The sequence below is a fragment of the Balaenoptera musculus genome, chromosome 2 (assembly GCF_009873245.2).
Source record: "Balaenoptera musculus isolate JJ_BM4_2016_0621 chromosome 2, mBalMus1.pri.v3, whole genome shotgun sequence".
Taxonomy (NCBI): Eukaryota; Metazoa; Chordata; class Mammalia; order Artiodactyla; family Balaenopteridae; genus Balaenoptera; species Balaenoptera musculus.
The window spans coordinates 50113087-50119086 of record NC_045786.1 but is presented as its reverse complement, the minus strand read 5'-3'; the positions used below and the strand labels follow the sequence as shown (position 1 = coordinate 50119086).

At 34.6% G+C, this 6000-nt stretch overlaps 1 protein-coding gene across 4 annotated transcripts in view; it reads left to right on the top strand.

The window, feature by feature from the left end:
• Positions 1-207: 207 nt before the first annotated feature.
• The window catches only part of TTC23 (tetratricopeptide repeat domain 23), a 126448-nt gene continuing 120655 nt past the window's right edge, over positions 208-6000 (top strand). For 3 of the 4 annotated variants that reach the window (XM_036841877.1, XM_036841879.1, XM_036841876.1), the window contains exon 1: positions 244-457. The gene's annotated coding sequence lies outside the window, so the exon portion shown is untranslated. Of the gene's footprint in view, positions 458-6000 lie in introns of all 4 variants that reach the window. The other variant, XM_036841880.1, reaches the window with a different exon arrangement.

Below are 6000 nucleotides of genomic sequence, written 5' to 3'. Positions count from 1 at the left end.
GGGGTGGGAATCCTCTAATACAAACTAGTGATTGGGCAATCTTTGGCAAACTTTAACATCATCAGGCAGCGATACCACTTTAAGAAAATTCCAAGGAAAGGACAACCCCATTTTAAAATTCCCACCTCTGGCTCCCAAGGATTGGGTTGCAAACTTAGATAAAACACTATTCTCCACTCCCTATTGGTGCATGCTCTATCATTCATTCTCCCTGGAATTTTGTGAGGTACTAAGTTGCTTTACGGGAAAAGGCTGCTCCAATTTAGTCTGGAATTGCTCTACTTTAGACTTTTTCTGGTTATCAATCTGTACAAAGAATCACCAAACTGAAACAGCGTGGACCAAACTGATAAATCAGGCTGCCGAGACAACTGTGTAATTCGATCGAAAAAGAAACGGACAACCTCTCAAGCACATCGGGTAATTGACAAAGGATTTTAACGACACAGTGAGAGATGTAAGAGTTAAACTTTTCTGATTTTTTTTTTTTTTTTTTGCTAGTTTTAAAGGAGTAAGTGTCAAAGGAAAAGCAGATAAAATGCTGGCATAATGTAAGAGTGGCAGGAAGAGAGTTTTTCAGAGGGTGTTTTTAGAAAGAACATTATTCGCAGATTAGCAATGGATTTTTGAATGGTAAAGGGAAAAAGGTAGTAAGATTAATAATAGATTATTTTATACTCCAAGAAGCTGTGGTTTTTTGTTGCTTTAATATGGATTTAGAGGAACACTTAGTAATATTATTGTAATTATCAAGGGAAATGAATATTTTTGTATGTATATTGTCATACCTAGCATAATAGACAATCCAGCTGTTAAAAGATATAAGAGAAAATTATCGTCATCTTTGGACCCAAGTTTTGTGTATATTTGTAGATTCAGAGATCCAGGGACAGATCTGCTAACAACAAAGGAAAACATAATATTGGTATATGAAACAGAATCAGTAGGTAATGAATGTAAGGATAAATTCTCAAAAATGAAATCCAGCATTTATACTTTCAAAAATGATATTTTCACTAAAACTAAAATATAAAAGTTCAGGAAGTACTGATAAATGAGGATAATATATATTAAAACATATTTGAAATAGCAACATTTTTTAAAAATCCAGCCCAATAAAAAATTCCAAAATATAGCATCTTAAAGATTCTTCAAACATTAATTCAACTAGTAAATATAATACCTTGTAGCACATCTATACCTCTACAAGGCCTAACTCAGAGTAGGTATGCAATAAATATTTCTTGAGGGTCCTCTGTTAATCCATATATGGGGATATAAAGTAATAAAATACAGTCTCTCAAGAAGCTCATACTCTAGCTGGGAGAAAGAGACTCAAAAAGTTTAAATGAAGACTTCTGGATAGTTTTTGGTGCATAGATGACTGCTGTAGACCCTAGGTGCTTCAGGTGCTCAGATCAGTGTGAGCAGAAATATTCAGGGAGAGTTTCACAGTAGGGTTAAGACACATTTTGAGCTTGAGCAATGAGCAAACTTTCAGTAGATAGAAAAGAAATGAAACGGCATCCCAGGTAGTGGGTGAGTTGTTAGCAAATATGTGCAGCCTAAAGAATAGAGAATAATTAGCTCTGATGCAGCAAAAGCTTCATTTGGGGACCTTGGTATAATAAAAAAATTTTTTAAAAGCATGAGAAGTTACACGAAAAGTCAAAATTGCCAGAATTAAGGAGTTTGATCCTGCGTTTTAAAGGTAATATTTGAAAAAGATAAAACTGACATTGCAAGAACAGAGACCAGAAGCTAAGGGGCTAAATACTATAAATAATGGAGTGCAGATTGGTAACAGTCTCGTAAGACATTTTCTCCAAATACCTTCACATGGTTGAATAACATAAATCTTGATGCATTTCTTTCTATTCTTCTAAAGCATTGAGCTTATTTTTTGTTAAACACTACAAATATAAATTTTATTACATGAGGTGTTAGTTGTGGTGTAATAAAACAGTAAAAGTAATTGTTTACATTGCATCAGTTCTTGCTCCCTTTCCCTCAGAATTTAATGGTTTCTTGGTTCTATTTAACTGAATTGAAGGAATTTCAACCAAAAAAAAAAAGTTGTGACTGAAGAACACCATGGGAAGATGGGAGATATTTGTACTCAGACTGTAGGCTTTCACCTGATCTGTTTCTCTGAGACAAAACTCAGTTCCATACCTCAGTGAGCTGCTACCATGTACCAGATGATATCCTCAGTGTTGGGCAAAAAAAGGTGAATCAAGAACCATCTCCTCCCAAAAAAGCTTCAGGGATACCAAGCAGGGTATTTGTCTCCTGCTTCAAAATTTGCTTCAAGGAACCTGAAGGTCATCTATTTTAAATTCTTTTTTTTTTAATTGGAGTATAATTGCTTTACAATGTTGTGTTAGTTTCTGCTGTACAATGAAGTGACTCAGCTATATGTATACATATATCCTCTCCCTCTTGGACCTCCCACCCACACACCCCCCCTGCATCCCACCCATCTAGGTCATCACAGAGCACCAAGCTGAGCTCCCTGTGCTATACAGCAGGTTCCCACTAGCTATCTATCTGTCTTACTATTCTAAATTCTTGATCAGTGGTTCTTAATCGGATAGATGGAGAAGGAGGTTATCTCTAGCTGTGGAAAAGAATCCTGAGACAAAGTCCCCTGATGACAAATGTGGTAGACTGCAATGCTCACCAAATATTCCATTTACTCCCCTGGATATCTAGCCCTCTTTGGAGTTTGGGAGCAAATGAAATATTAGCAGAAGTGAGGTGGGTCACTTAAGAGCAATAGTAGTGAAAAGCCCATACACAGTTTTTCAATCTCTGTTAGTCTACCATGACTCCTGTTGATGTACAGTTAAACCTTGGTCAGCCTGGATCTCTGAAAGACTGTGGATCAGACATTCCCACTCCCCACCTCCATCTCCACACCCTACTAAATCAAGTGAGTCTGTAGCATGTAAGAGTTAGTATCTTACCTCATTATAGCCTAACTGATCCTGACTACCTAAGCTCTTATCAGCTTTTCCCCTGGGGATATCGGCATTTCATTTATTTCAGTTTTCTTAAGAAAAAAATGCCCTGATCAACTGAGTTTCATCTATCAGGTAGATGATACATTTGGGGAAAAATCACACTATAAAGATGGTTTGATTGTTCATCCAGTAAACATTTATTGAGGCCTATTAGGTGTCAGGCAATAATACCATGTGACCCATCTATTCATAGAGCCAGAATGTTAAGATTGATTTTCAAAATTTTTGGAGCCTCTGCCATATTGTCTTTGGGAATCAGTGCTGCCCTATCTTATGAAAGTCTTGTAGTTATAAGATGTATAAAAGTCAGAATTACATATAAAACTGCATGGTGGTTTCATAGCTATTTTTTAACAGCTTTAATAAGGTATAATTTACATACTATACAATTCACTCACTTTAAGGATATAACTCAATGATTTTTTTAGAAAATTTACAGAGTTGTGTAACTATCACCACATTCCAATTTTAGAAAATGTCCATCACTGTAAAAAGATACCTCATGCCCATTTGCAAGCACTTCTCATTACTACCCCCAGCCCAGGCAATCAATAATAAAATTTCTGTCTCTATAGATTTGCCTTTTCTGGACATTTAATACATTAATGCAAATGGAATCATACAATGTGTGGTATTTCGCATCTGGCTTCTTTCACTCAGCATGTTTTTGAGGTTTATCCATGTTGTAGTATGTGTCAGTCCTTCATTCCTTTTGTTTTTTTATTGAAGTATAGTTGATTTAGAATATTATACTAGTTTCAAGTATACAACATAGTGATTCAATATTTTTACAGATTATACACTCCATTTAAAGTTATAACAAAATAATGGCTATATTTCTCTGTGGTGTACAATATAACCTTGTTGCTTATTTGTTTGATACATAGTAGTTTGTATCTCTTAACCCCATACCCCTATCTCACTCCTCCCCTCTTCCCTCTCTCCACTGGTAACCATTAGTTTGTTCTCTATATCTCTGAGTCTGATTCCATTTTGTTATATTCATTCAATTCTTTTATTTTTTTTAGATTCCACATGTAAGTTGTAACCAGTATTTGTCTTTGTCTGACTTATTTCACTAGGCATAATACCCTCTAGGTCCATCCATGTTATTGCAAATGGCAGAATTTTATTATTTTTTATGGCTGAGTAATAATCCATTGTATGTGTATGTGTGTGTGTATATATATATATCTCACATATTCTTTATACATTCGTCTGTTGATGGTTGCTTCCAAATCTTGGCTGTTGTAAATAATGCTGCTATGAACATTGGGTGCATGTATATTTTATTTTATTTTCTTCAGATATATAAGTGGAATTATTGCTGGATCATATGGTAGTTCTATTTTTAGTTTTTTGAGGAACCTCCATACTGCTTTTCATAGTGGCTGCACAAATTTATTCTCACCAATAATGTATAAGGATTCCCTTTTTTCTGCATCCCTGCCAACATTTGTTATTTGTGGTCTTTCTGATGATAGCCATTCTGACAGGTGTGAGGTGATATTTCATGTGTATTTGATATGCATTTTTCTGATGATTAGTAATGTGCATCTTTTCATGTGCATGTTAGCCATCTGTATGTCTTCTTTGGAAAAATGTCTATTCAGGTCTTCTGCCCATTTTTTAGTTGGGTTGTTTGTTTTTGTTATTGAGTTATGTGAGCTGATTATATATTTTGCATAGTAACCCCTTATTGATCATAGCATGTGCAAATATTTTCTCCCATTCAATAGGTTGTCTTTCATTTTGTCAATGGTTGTCTTTGCTGTGCAAAAGCTTTTAAGTTTAATTAGGTCCCATTTGTTTATTTTTGCTTTTACTTCTTTTGCTTGAGGAGACAGATCCAAAAAAAATATTGCTACAATTTCTGTCAAAGAGTGTTCTGCCTATGTTCTCTTTTAGGAGTTTTATGATTTCAGGTCTTATATTTAGGTCTTTACTCCACTTTATTTTTGTATATGGTGTGAGGAAATGTTCTTGTCTCATTTTTTTACATGTAGCTGTACAGTTTTCCCAGCACCACTTACTGAAAAGACTGTCTTTTCTCCATTGTATATTCTTGTCTCCTTTGTTGTAGAGTAATTGACCATAAGTGTGTGGGTTTATTTCTGGGCTCTCTATTCTGTTCCATTAATCTATGTGTCTGTGCCAGTATCGTGCCGTTTTTATTCCTGTAGCTTTGTAGTAGTCTGAAGTCAGGAAGTGTGATAACTCCAGTTTGTTCTTTTTTCTCAAGATTACTTTGGCAATTTAGGGTCTTTTGTTGTTCCACATAATTTTTAGGATTATTTGTTCTAGTTCTATGAAAAATTTCATGGGTATTTTGATAGAAATTACATTAAATGTGGAGATTGCTTTGGGTAGTATGGACATTTTAACAATATCAATTCTTTGAATCCAAGAACACAGGATATCTTTCCATTTCCTTCATCAAGCTTTTATAATTTTCAGAATTTAAGTCTTTTACCCTTTTGGTTATGTTTATTCCTATCTATTTTATTCTTTTTGATGCAATTTTAAATGGGATTGTTTTCTTGCTTTCTCTTTCTGATTATTAGTATATAGAAAAGCAACAGATTTCTGTATATTAATCTTGTGTCATGCAACTTTGCTGAATTCACTTATTAGTTCTAATAGTTTTTTCGGTGGAGACTTTAGGGTTTTCTATATATAGTATCATGTCATCTAAAATAGTGACAGTTTTTCTTCTTCCCTTCCACTTTAGATGCCTTTTATTTCTTTTTCCTCTCTGATTGCTATGCCTAGGGCTTCTGATACTATGTTAAATAGAAGTGGTGAGAGTGGGCATCTTTGTCTTGTTGCTGATTTTAGAGGAAATACTTTCAGCTTTTCACCAATTAGTATGATGTTAGCTGTGGGTTTGTCATAAATGGCCTTTATTATGTTGAGATATGATACCTCTATAACAACCTTGATGAGAGTTTTTATCATGAATGGATGTTGAATT